Source organism: Cyanistes caeruleus, chromosome 9 (genome assembly GCF_971803275.1).
Source record: "Cyanistes caeruleus chromosome 9, bCyaCae1.hap1.1, whole genome shotgun sequence".
NCBI lineage: Eukaryota > Metazoa > Chordata > Aves > Passeriformes > Paridae > Cyanistes > Cyanistes caeruleus.
The window spans coordinates 8988990-9001698 of NC_141709.1; the positions used below are offsets into that span (position 1 = coordinate 8988990).

At 52.8% G+C, this 12709-nt stretch overlaps 1 long non-coding RNA gene across 2 annotated transcripts; it reads left to right on the top strand.

Moving 5' to 3' along the window:
* The first annotated feature begins 4693 nt into the window (after positions 1-4693).
* Positions 4694-8003, top strand: LOC147651509 (uncharacterized). Of its 2 annotated transcripts, none has more exons than XR_015274115.1 (4): positions 4694-5189; positions 5362-5496; positions 5766-5911; positions 7844-8003. It is a non-coding gene; the product is annotated as an uncharacterized LOC147651509 (long non-coding RNA). The 2 variants fall into 2 exon arrangements; XR_015274114.1 differs by having other exon boundaries at positions 4899-5189; positions 6364-8003.
* Positions 8004-12709: the final 4706 nt, after the last annotated feature.

The following is a 12709-nucleotide window of genomic DNA, read 5'->3' on the forward strand; positions in this document are numbered from 1 at the left end:
GAGGGGTTCTGGAGGCACCACTGTTGATTTTTACCCCCACAGATTCCAGCTGAGGCTGCTGCAAAGTGACTCCAGTTCTAAAACCAGCTCTGGAAAAGGTCCTGTGCATCAGCACTGAGGCACAGCTCAAACAACGAGGAGTTTCTTTGTGCCAAGTGGATTAAAAATACCCAAACCAACCCAACCAAACAACTCACGGATTCTTTCGTCGTCTGAAAGGGAAAAGAAACATTTTTATTCAGTGCCACAAAATTTGCATCAATAACAAGTCCAGTAGCACACCAGGAAATTTCCACATGAGTAAACTCCACTCACTGCAAAAAGGCTTGTATCCACTCCTGGAATTTAATGGTTCAGCTGGCATGTGAAAGCTGTTATTTGGAGGTCTAATTATTAAGATCAAATTAAATTTCAGCTATTGCAGCAATGAGCAGATGCCAGCTGAGGGATTCCTTGCTGGGGAATGCTGGAGAGGATTTTGGTGTATCCACATGGGAGCCTCCCTGCTAGGAGGATGCTCAGAAGGCATTGTGCCTTGGATAATGAACTATTCAGGAGTTCTGGGAGTCCCAGGGATGCCTTTTCCTGGTTATGAATTACTCCTGGTGAAATCTGGCAATGAACTGCCTCACGGTGACCTGTGGAGTTCCTGGTCAATGAGGGGCTGCTGGAATGAAGGGAATGCTCCACTTCATGGCTATGGAGCTTTTCCTTCCCCCAGCAGGAGCTCTGGCTGGGACTTGTAATGGAAAGTGTGAAGACTTGTGCAGATGAAGAGCAAAGAGAACAAAGACCCTCCAAAACTCACTCTGTCTTTCCAACCAACCCCACAGAATTTGTCTGTGAGCTTTCATAGTTTTTGAATTGCCAGCCACAAAAAACTTTTAATTCTTTTTGGCCAGGCTGTGAGTGCACTCAGAGGGTGGAGCAGATGAGGAGACAAAGGTTTGGGGAAGCAGAACACAGAACTATTTGCTTTCTGGAAGGCTGGAGTGAGGTCTTGGGGGAAATCTGCCTCACACAGAGACTTGACAAGAGCCATGAGGCTCTGGATCATCCTCCCCTGGACTGCCCAGGCATGGGAACTCCATCCCTCTGTCCCACAGGGGCAAACTGCAGACCCCCCAGCCTTCCCCAAACACCTGCATCCAGGGCATTTAGGAGCTGATTCCCCAGGGCAGGGCTGCACTTTGGGCATTTGTTCTCCCTTTACAGCTCAGCTGCCATGATGCAACAAAGACAATGGTTTGGATGGACACAAAATCCATTCCTGGTGTGTGCAGTGCAAGTGTGGAGGAATTCCTGTTGGCCTGAACCATCCGCTCTCCTGTGAGCACCTGACACTGCACAGAGCCAAAGGTGGGATCACTACAAGGGGATCTTCTCTTCCTCCTGCTCTCTTCATCATCACAGGTAAATTGGAGGTTGGGACACTTCACTGGGGCAGGGACACCCAGGCTGAGTGAGGAAAGGCCGCTCCCCACTTCTCTGACATCCTAATGATGGCAACCCATCATTATCCTACAAAGACCCATCCCAAAGGAGCCTGTTGCGTCCTGGCAGGTGCTGGAAGGAAGTGAAAGCATTCCCAAGGAAAAAGGGAGAAACTGAGTCCAGCTCACCAATGCCTCAGAGCAAAACTTTAGAAGGCATTATTCTGTGTATTCCCAACTTCATGGCCAGAGTTGAGGCTGGGTTTGAAAAATGTGGATTTACTTCTTTTATAGAGGAACATTTATTTTTTCACAGCAGAAGGAACTCTTTTGAGTTTCCTGCTTGAGACAGAGATTGAAAAATACACTGCCTTGTCTTTCAAAAATGTTCTGAGGAGCCACTGCAAGGTTTCAGATGAGGGCCACAGTTATGCTCTGGAGGTTGTCAGAAGGAAGGATGCTGCTCAGTCTTTCTCTGTTCTCTTTACTGGAGCTGGCATGAAAATGGATTATTCTAAACCATCTCTCTGTGTGGCTGTCCCATTTGTCAGCTTCCTGCAGGCACATTCCCTGCTTGATGTTTTCATAAACTCCACTCCTTTTCCTTGGCTTCTGGTGATAAATTGTAATGGCAAGTGAAAATATTCCAAAATAAATCTGTTTTCATGGCCCTCTGCAAAGTCCACTCTGAGAGCCCTGTGCAGATGTAGCACTTTGGGAGGAGGTGGGGCAGCACCAGGTGCACATCACACATCAGCCCTGTGGTGTCCACATTTTCAAACCCTGCCCCAACTCTGGCCATGAAGTTGGGAATGCACAGGAAATGCCTCTAAAGTTTTGCTCTGAGGATACAGGTGAGATGGACTCAATTTCTCCTCCTGTTTCCTTGAGAATACTTCCAACTTCCTGCTGTTATTTTGGTAGGGTCTGTATTTTCAAATAAGGAGCAAATTATTATTATTATTATTATTTGGTCCAGGAAACCAAAGGAACATAAGGAGAAATAACAGAAATTTTTAGGTTGGAAAAGATCCCAAGATCTAGGAGATTCTAAGATGCAATCCAACCATGAAGCCAACCTTTCCAGGCCTCCCAGTGATCCCATGGAGAGGGAGGTGCCAGCAGCAGCCCCAGAGCTGGGCTGTGACAGAGCAGGGATGAGGCCAAGTCCAGAACTGCTTCCCAATGACCCCCCCTCACCCCTGAATCCTCTACTGCTGGTACCAAGGCTGCTGTTTTCCCTGGAAATGTGTCTTTCCAGCCCAGAAACTCCTCTCCACTGGAGAAGCCCCAGCAGCAGAGCCCTTCTTGCGCTCTGTGGATGCTGCAGGGCAAAGCCTGTGGTGGCCCCTTGGTTTGGGCTCTGCAGCTCTCAGCACCCAGAAGAAGCTCTGCCAACACCTCCTGCTTCTGCTGCATCCTTGCACACTGTCTGATGATCTGAGAGCTTTTCCCAGCCCAAATGAGCTGCAGTGAGCACAGCAAGAGATGAAAATGAACTCCAGTGATGCCTTTTTCCTGCAGGAAGATGAGGATGGGCAAGTCCTTCCTCTGAGGTGCCCTTCAGCCCAACACTGGGACACTGCTGCCGAGCTGGGCTCAGCTTTGTTTTCTCTCCCAAAGTAAAAGACAGGCTGAAACTAGGACAAAACAACAAAGAGGGAGAGACAAAAAGGGAGAGCCTGGGTTTGAATTGACAGAAACCCCAGGAACCAGAGTGCAGCCCAGTAAATATTGGAATGACATTACCTGAGCTTGAGAAAAAATTGACAAATTGTTAGGCTGAATTCCTGTCTCTAGTGGAACTGGAGAGCAACCACCATGGAGATAACATTATTTTCTTTAATCATTTTCTTTGGCAAGAGAATCAGAAGGAAAAAGCTCCAGAGTGACTCTTATTATATTTTCCCTCCCTCTGCCTTTTCTTTCTGATTCCCTCCATCGTTCCCAGCTCTGTCAAGATTGTGACAAACTTAATTACCAGCAAACAGCAGGAATCCCAGATGACATATCCATGGTTTTTTCTTTCTTCTGACTTCATGAGATCTTTCTGGTCTTTAATGTAGAGTGAATGAGGACGGGGAGCAGATGGTGCTGGTGTCCAATACCAGCAGCATCTGAGCCCTTATCTCCTTGAGATCTTCAGTGTCAGGATGGGATGTGGATAACAAAACCTGAGTGATGAGATTCAGGGCTGGAGGTTCAGAAAACGGGATTGTGCATGACAGGCCCAGATCTGCCATTTGGGGGCTGTCATAGAAACCTGCACTCATTTCAGGGCTGCTCACAGCAGGGACTGCACAGCCCAGGCCTCTTGCTCCAAGCTCCTGGCACCAGGATAAGGCACCTTTGTGCCTCCTGCATCTGTAAATTTGATGCTCGTTGGCTATAAAACAAGAGCTGGGTGAAACATTGTCATTTGCAGGGAGTTTGCCCTAAAACCATGTTTCTAGGGCATGAAACAGCTCAGGGTGAGGTTCAGTGAATGGTTTTGAGCGAGAAAAAAGATTTAAAAGAAAAATGCCTAAAATACTTTCAGTATTTTTAAGTGGAGTTTTGCCCTTTGATCTTTTCAAAGGGAATTTTATTGTCTTGCTGTCTCAAAGATGTTTTGGCTGCAGGGGTCTGGAGAGGCTTTTCAGAGTCCTCACCAGTTCTACAGTTCAAGAAGCTTGTGGCCAGCCAGGTTTTGGCCACCTGTGCTCCCATTGCTGCAGAAGCAGGGAGCCCTTGCCTCCACCCTGCCATTACTATTATTATTATTATTATTATTATTATTATTATTATTATTATTATTATATTATGTTTATGTTTATGATGTTTATTTTTACACCCAGGCAATTCACTGTTTTGCAGGAAATGTCAAGATTTTCCACACAGGCACCTCTTTCCCCTGTGCACCCATCTTGAGAGAGAGAAAATGGTCATGTGCCACTTGACCAAAGCAGGGGCTTTGCAAACACACCAAACACTGGAAGTTTGGTAGAAAGAAGCAGCAGATCTCTTTTTTATCTTAGTTTTATCTTCACCAAACCTTCTCTGAACAACTCTGCACCTCCTTCTGCATTCATTTCCTCAAGCTGGGTGTCATGGAGTTACTTTACCTTTAAGGGAGTTGGAGTTGCTGGGAACTGCCTGGAGTCTTTTCTCCTGACCAATTATCGGTCATTGCTGAGAACTGACAGCAGTTTAGGCCATTGAAAAGTGGGATCAGCTTGTGAACCCTACCTTAAAGTGTAAAAGCAGAGCTCTCTGGGTTCTCTTTGTTTTCTGGCTGTGGAGGGTGGCAGGGCCCCAGGCCTCCCGTCCCTGCCCAGGCCATGCGGCCGGGCGGGGATGGGGCCGGGCCTGCCCCGTCTCCCGGCCGGGAGATGGGGGGGCCTGGGGAAGGTTTTGCTCGGACCCGGGCCGGGCCGAGCCGATCTCTGGCTCGGCTGCAGGTTTTGCTGTAACTAAATTCACTAGAAACTGCTGAGTGAAGAAGGAGAGAGGCTTTGGACCTGCAGCAAGCAGAGACAGCGACCACACTCTCCAGAGCAGCTATGAAGAACTTTCCATCGCAGACGGCTCCAGCTCCTGTTCGGCAGAGATCACTGAGCCATCTACAAAAGCCTGGGCAAGATTTTAACTCTTTCATTACCCAGACGAGACTTGCGGATTAATCTTTTTATCCAGAGAGAGAAAAAGAGAGTGATCAACATGAAAAGAGACTTTATAAACTACCAGTGACAGGAAAGAAAAGAAGCTTCAGAAGAGGTAGAGAATTAAGAAGATGCTTTAATTAAGCTGAAATATCTTTCTGTTAAAACTATGGAGATGGACAATGAAGTCCTGTGCTCTGAGGGCGCGTGAGCCCATCCGTCTTTGCCTCTTGCCACACAGATGTTGCAGGCAAGTGTGAAACCCTCTGCTCTTTGCTTCTGTGCAGGTGCTGCAGGAAGAGCAGAATGAGAAGAGGGCTTTAACAGAGACACTGCTCCAAACTCGGGGACAGCTCAGCCAAGCGTGCCAGCAGGTCCAGCAGCTCAGGCAGGAGGTGAAAGAGCAGCAAGAGAAGGGACAGGTAAGTCTGAGTAGGCAGGGAATGGAGTGCAGGGCAGGGACAAGGGCACAAAAGGCAGCTCCTGGGACTGAGGGGACAAGGGCTGCCTGAGGCTGTGGGAGCCTGGTAAGCTCCAGAGCTCAGGCCCAGGAAGGAGGGCTTGCAGTGCAAGCAGAGCTGGGTTGAGAAGCCACAAGAAGTAGCTGAAGGAATGGGGTTTGGAGACAGCAAGTGCAAAAATCTGAGCCTGAGGGCAGGTCCCAGGAAGTCACTCTGCATTTTGTTGCCAGACCATCAAGGCAAAGCTGCAAGCTGAGCTGCAGGAAGCTCACAATGAAATGCTGGCAGTGCAGAGGAGGCACAAGGAAGAACTTCAGGGCATCAGAGAGAGGAGATGAATGTCCTCCTTGAGCAGAGGGATGCTCTACAAAAGCAGGTGAGTGAAACAGCAGTGGCACTGCAGTCACGCAGGGAGGACTCTGTGGCCTTCTTGCTTTTCCATGGCAGAGCAGCAGCTGATGGGGTGATCCCTGGGGCTGCCTCATGCTGTGGGGGCTCCATGGCAGCTGCTCTGAAGGACACTCAGTGCTCTGCTGAATCTCAGCTGCTGCCCCCTGAACAGCTGGGCCAGTCCTCTGGGCTGTTGGCCAGCACCCATCAGCATGGACTCCTGCTGGCCTCTTCTTGCTAGCCTTGGTTTGGGAGGTGCTTTTTCAGGTGGGCCACTTAGAGACTTAACCAAGTTGTCCATCTCTATTGGGAATCTGCCAGTCCCAGGACAGGGAGAAAGGGAAAGTTTTCCTTTCTCATTCCTAAGTGCCTCTACTGTGGCTGACAGAGGCAGGCTGTGGCTGTCGCCTCTGACTGCTTTGTTCTGTTTGACTGGAGGTGGATGAGTTGACATCTCAGCTGGCAGCCTCCCGAGAGTTCCTGGAAAGCACACTCCAGAGAGCCCAGCAAGATGTGAGCGAGGCCCAGGCACAGTCAAGGCAGAAGCAATTGGAGGCTGAACACATCCAGAAGAGGCTGGAGGAGGCAGAACATCAGAAGAAGGAGCTCCAAGTGAAGCTGCAGAAACTGGAGAGGGAATGGAGTGAATGCAAAGAAGTGGCACTGGAAAATTTTGAATTGCAGGCTTCCGTGAATGTCCTAGAGAGGGAAAGAGACAGGTAAATGAAAGCCTGTGGGACTCTGCAATGTGGTGAATGCATTCCCTCTTTGCCATCTTTGCACCTGCCTGGGGCTCTGGCAGCATTTCCTAAGGGGCAGATTCTGAACTCTCCATGAAGACACATCTCATTATCTGTATGTTGTGTTCATTCTCTAATATTTTAAGCCTTCAGTTGGAGTTTTTCTGAAGACAAAGGCTTTTGGGGTAGCTCTTTCCCTCTAGGGAGTGTTGTGCTCTTAGGTTAGGTTAGGTGGGTATGTTAACAGTGCTGGAGCTGCAGTGTAAGGAGCTGGATACATCCATCAGCTCCACCTTGGCTGCTGTAACTTGAGGCCTTTGGGATCTGATCAGCCTGGCATCTGATGCCTTTGCTGGGCAGCACCTTCTTAAGGCCCTGAGTGCTGATCAAGCCCAGATTGCCCTGGGAGGCACCCAAGAAACAAGAATGTCTCTGGTGCATTGTTCCTGATAAAATGCCCCCCTGGTGCCTGGAGGGGCTCAAGCAGGGTCCCTGCCACCCTCCACACTCACAGGTGTTACTGACTGTGCAAAGAATGCAAGAAACCAGAGCAAGGTTAGGGGGGCTCCTCCAGCTGATCAAGTCAAGCCAGTCTTCAGTGCCACAGGATTTTTCTTCCAAGAAGAAGACAAAGGAAAGGCAGAGCACTCTTGCTTGCCTGGAGGTTTCTGCATCTTCCATCAGCTTGAGCTCTAAGCCTCTGTTGCCACTTCTGCCATCAGCCTTTGTTCCTCCAGCTGAAAGTAGGATGGGTGCTGGTAAATCTCAGGGAACTTGCCAGACATCCCCTGGCTGTAGGGTGCTGCTCCTCCCACCTGGACATACAAGATGGGGGAAGGAAACGTCTCTTCCATGTTGACCAAACCTCTTCCCCTTGGAGCCTGGTTAGTCAGAAGAAAATTCTTCCTCTCCCCTAATGTCTTCATTGCAGGACTTTGTTAGGTTTGTATGCACATTCCCATCTCAAATAGAAGGTAGGCCATGAAGGCAGGAACTCCCTGTTCTTTCAGGAACAAAAGCAGAGTGGGCACATGCTGGGCTGTGACTGCAGGGGGAACAAACAGCCAAGTTGTTTAGACAAACCTCATTGGACAGAGCAGTTTTCTCTGAGGTGCTGCAAGTCCTAGGAGTTTATAAAATGTGATGCCATTAGTAATGAGTTGCATGCTTCCCTTTAGGCTGATTCTGTCTCTGGAGGAAAAGAGCATGGATCTCAGAATGCTGGAACAAAGGAACCTGGCGCTGAACAATCAGCTGTCTCAGTTTCATTCTGCTCTTCAGCAGGCTGAACTGGTCTCTTCAAGCCGTGCAGGACAACTGCAGCAGCTCAACACCCAGGTAAGCTGTGCACTCCATCCTCTTCTCCAGGGGCACACAACACCACCTTTGGCATGCTAGTCCCAACCTCTTTCCCCTCCCAGCAGCATCCACATGTTCTTCCCAGGCCTCCTGCTGCTGCACCCTCAGGCCAAGGCTGGATCTGGTGTCTGCTGCCATAGTTTTCCCCCATTCTTTCCTGGGTCCCAGCAGGAAATCTGGGAGCAGAAGCAGCAGCACACTCCTCTGGAGCTTCTCTGTCCCTCTGTTAGCAGTGCTCTCCCTGACAGGATTGGTGCCTGTGCCATTCACTGAGCAATGTGGGGACACAGATGTGGCTATGGCAGGCTGGGCAGAGCGCTTCCACCACAGCCAGTTCAGCCCGTGTTCAGAGCTGCAGCCTCAAGGGTGCCCCTTGCCTCCCTTTCCCTGTTTTCTCTACCTTTGTCTCTACTGGAATCCTTGGTTCTGCACCTTCTGTTTCTGGTGTATTTCTGCCTGAAGTCATTTCTCCTTCAATGCTCTCCCTACTGCCTGCTCTGCTGCCTCAGGAGCAGCCCAGTCCCTGAGGCTCTCTGCATCCATCTTCCAGATCCAGGCCCTGCAGGATGCAGTGACAGAGAAGGCAGCTCAGCAGGACACTCGAGAGAAGGAGCTGCTGCAGGAGCTGGAAAAGTCCCAAGCAGGAGAACAGAGCTTGAGGGACGCTGTGCATGTGCTGCAGGTTGAGATGTCTGAGCTGCGTCTGAGGCTCCAGAGCTCTGAGGAAAGAGCAGAGGCCATGGCCACACACTGTGAGGCCATGGAGATGGAGCTGAGGATGGCTCAGGCTGACAACAACCAAATCAAGGCCTGCAATCAGGAGCTGCAGACACTGTTGGAGGAAACTCAGCAAGGTACAACTTCTCTCCCATCCATTGCCCCATCCTGTTCCACCAGCGGGGATCTCTGATCCCATGCAGAGGTAAAGGCCTTTGCCCAGAGATGGCAGACAGGAAAAACAACCAGCACGAGACTTATCCATCCAGGCGCCAGTCAAAGTTTATCTCAAGAATGATGCTGTGGCTGGCGGTGCCAACTGGCTCTGCTGTGGCTGGTCCCATACACAGCTGGTGCCTTTCAGGTGCTGTGTCTGTGCTAAGCAGCTGAAGCTGGATGCCTCAGCTCAATTCCCCCAAATTTCAGGCCCTGTCAAAGCCTCCAGGCTATTGGCCTCTCTGGAGCAGGGCTGCACAGGCATCCCTGCTGCTTTGTCTCTCTTGGATTGTTCACTCAGCACAAGGCCAAGAGCAAACACACTGCTATTCCTCTGAACCTTGCCCCTGCCATTCCTGCTTTTTTCTCTGCCTGGAAGTTTCCTTCCTTTCTCTCAGTTTTGGAAGCTCTTGTGGGCTTAAGGCCTGGCAAACCACGGCAGGCAGAGAAGACAGTGCTGTTGTCTCTGCAGGGTGCCCATCAGTTTACTTTGCTTTGCTTTCTCCCTTCTCTTTCCCCTTCCCTCCTGCAGCAATATGGAGGGCAGAACAGCAGAAGACCTCTCTAGAAACTGCCTTGAAGGAAGAGGCTGTGACTGTTCATCAGAGGTGGCATCACTGCAGAGGAAACTGGAGAGCCAGGAGAAGGAAAGGAAGGATGTGCTGGTGAGAATGGCAGATGCCACAAAGGGCCATTTCCTAGCTATGTTTGCACCTTGTGTTACCAGTTCTAACGAGCACCTTTTTCCAGTTTAACTTTCCTAATTGCATTCTTCTGAACAAGGAGGAAGTCACTGGGGCTGCGGGGCGGGCCGGCACCGCGGCTCCCCGGGCAGCAGCCGGCCCTCTGCCCCCTCCAGAGCCCGGCGCCAGCGGCTGCTGCCCGGTGCCTCAGGGCTGGGCGGGCACGGGAGGCCGGGGCTGGCCGCAGGCAGCAGTGCCCGGCCGAGGGGCAGAGCCCGCACCAACCCTTCCCTCCCGCCGCTCTCTGCAGCTGGCACAGGACAGGAGCCGAGCGGCTGAGCACCTGCACCGGGCCCTGCTGTACCTGGACAGCCCGCAGGAGTCCCTGCGAGCGGCGGCCATCAGGTTCATTGGTGAGCCACGAACCGGGCTGGGCTCCCTCCCTGCCCCGCCGCAGCTCGGCCCCAGCCCCGGCTGCTGCCCCGGCCCTGGAGCCCCGGCTGCCCTCGGGGCTGCTGCTGCCGGCCTCTGGCAGCCGGGGCCCTTGGGCTGAGTCAGGATGCGGCAAGGGCCGGGGCTGAGCCCTGCCGGGGAAGGAGGCCGTGTGGCCCCAGGGCTGGCAGCGCCACTGGCAGGGAGCTGTGCTGCTGGGACCCTGACAGGCTCTGTGTTCCCAGGGATGGCCGGGCAGCACCTCCGGGGGAACAAACGAGAGCTCCAGAGCATCTGTCAGGGTGAGTGAGGGCAGCGGGCTGCCAGCCCCGGCTGCCAAGGGGAGCTGCAATCCCTGCCCCGGCTGCCCAGGGCTCTGCTCCCTGTGCGGACCAGGCCTGGTGTGGCCAGGGCACACACAGAGATTTCAGGGGCACGAGTGCCAATAGTGTCCAGTGGCTTTGGGCTGATCCCTTTGGTCCCTGCTCCCTCCTGGCCATGGCCAGAGCCACCTGGGTTGGCCCTTGCACGGGGCTCTCCTCGGGTCCCTGCAGATCCAGATCTGACCATGGAGATCTGTTCCTCTCTCTTGCAGCCCTTGATGACAAGGCACAGGACATCAGCCCTGCCATCAGAAGGCTGGCTCTGGAAACAGCCTTTGTCCTCCGGGCAGCTCAAGGCTCCATCTTGCAGAAGTGGCAAGATGGATTCCGCAGGGCACGCAAGAACCGCCCTTGTCTGTGGGCCCGTGGCTGGCGGTGCTGCTGGAGCTCTGAGGAGAGCTGAATTGAGAGGCTCTCTGTCTGCCGGGGCCATCTGAGCCGGGCAGGATTTTTCTTTAGGATGTTTTTTTTATTCCTTCTTCTTCGTTCTTTTTAATATAGATATATAGAAATAGAAATATATAGAATATAGATATAGAATTATATATAGAAATATAGAATTATATTTAGAAATATAGAATGTGTTCTCATACCCAGTGTCTCAGGTGCTTTCTCTGGTGCCCAGTGTGCGCAGGGCATAGGGGGAGAGGGGAAAAGGGTGCTTGTGCTCAGCAAGCTGCCCAGGCGTGCAGTGGGGAAGGGAAAATGGCCAGAAGGCCCTCGGCCTTGGGTGGTTCTGCTGAAGCCTTAACGCTGCCCACAGAGGAGCTGGGCAGGGGCTGGAGCTGTGGGGATCGCTGTGATTGTGGTGCCTGGAGATGGGCACGAGGCTTCTCCCAGCCAGGAAGCACCGTCTGTGTCCTGCAGCCTGTGGGTTGCTGGCGGGATTGCTGAGGGCTCTGAGGCTCTCTCAATCTGGCTCCTCTGGAGCTCCATCGGGGCTGCGCCGCTGCCGGGCAGGTTGGCCGGGCTGGGGGAGAGCAGAGGGGCCAGGGTGGTGGAAGCCCTGAGGAAATTGGGTGTCAGAGGCCACGAGCAGCCCCCAGGCAGTCACCTTGTTCCTGTCACCCGCTGCTCTGGTGCTTCCCCTGAGAGACTGCCATGCCTGCAGCAGAAGCCCTCGAGGCTGGGCCTCAGCAGCCCCGAGGTGCCCAGGCTGGGCTGGCTGGCGACAAGGAGGGCAAGGAGGCCCTGGCAGGGCACAGCCACTGGGTGCTGCCAGGGCAGCAGGCAGAGGCAGGGCTGGCGGCCAGCCCGGGCCCCCACGCCTGCCCAGGCCACAGTGCTGAGACCAAGGCTCCCCTGACACAGAGCTCTGTGTCTGCACAGCTTCTGCCTCCATGGGGAGGGTGGTGATGTCTCCTCGAGCAGCGCTGCTGAGTCGCTGCTGCTGAAGCGGCTCTGGACAGAGCAGAAACGGCACCAGAGCGTGCACAGGAACGGCCCTCAGGGCTGGGCTGGAGTGGCCAAGATGCCTCCTTCTCTTGCAGGAATAACAGAGATGGTGGACACAGTCCCTTCAGTATATATGTTCTACAGGCTGTAGTTAGGTTCTTTATTGCAATTGCTATAGAGGTCCTTTCATTGTACATACATTTTATAGATTGTTGCTATGAAGATTCTTATAACATAAATACATTCTGTAGTTCATTGTTGGTGGTGGTGCTGTTGTGTAAATAAATTGTCCTTGTTTGTCACAGGCTGTCTGTCTTTGCATTTGCTTTGGGCACAGGCAGCATTTGCACAGCTGTGGTTTCCCCTTGCCCTGGGTTCCTGAGGCTGGAGGTCCCTGGGGGTGCTGGCACAGCCACCCTGGGGCTGGGGTCCCCGTGCACAGGAGGGAACCACTGGTGGCGCTCCCGGCACTGGGCACCGCTCGTGTTCCTGGGCTGCTGCAGAGCGGTGTCCCCAAGAGCAAAGCTGTCACCAGCAGAGAGGGGGCTCTGACAGGAGCAGCCCCTGCAGCAATGCAAAGCAGGCAGGAAACCTCCTGCCACCCTTCCTGCTGCAGCCACAGGTTTGAGCTGTTCCTAAAGATCCTGTTGGGCTGTCTGAGACACTTGGGCCAAGGCATTGCTTCCAAGCTGGGCCACTTTGGCCGGGCTGGGTGGAGCCCCAGGGCAGGGGGCAGCGTGTGCAACGGCCCTTGGTGACACGGTGCATCATGGTAACCGTGGAATGGAACGGGACAGGGTGTCCAAGGGCCCTTTGTGACATGGGGTGACATTAGTGTTGGTGGTGACACAGCCACACC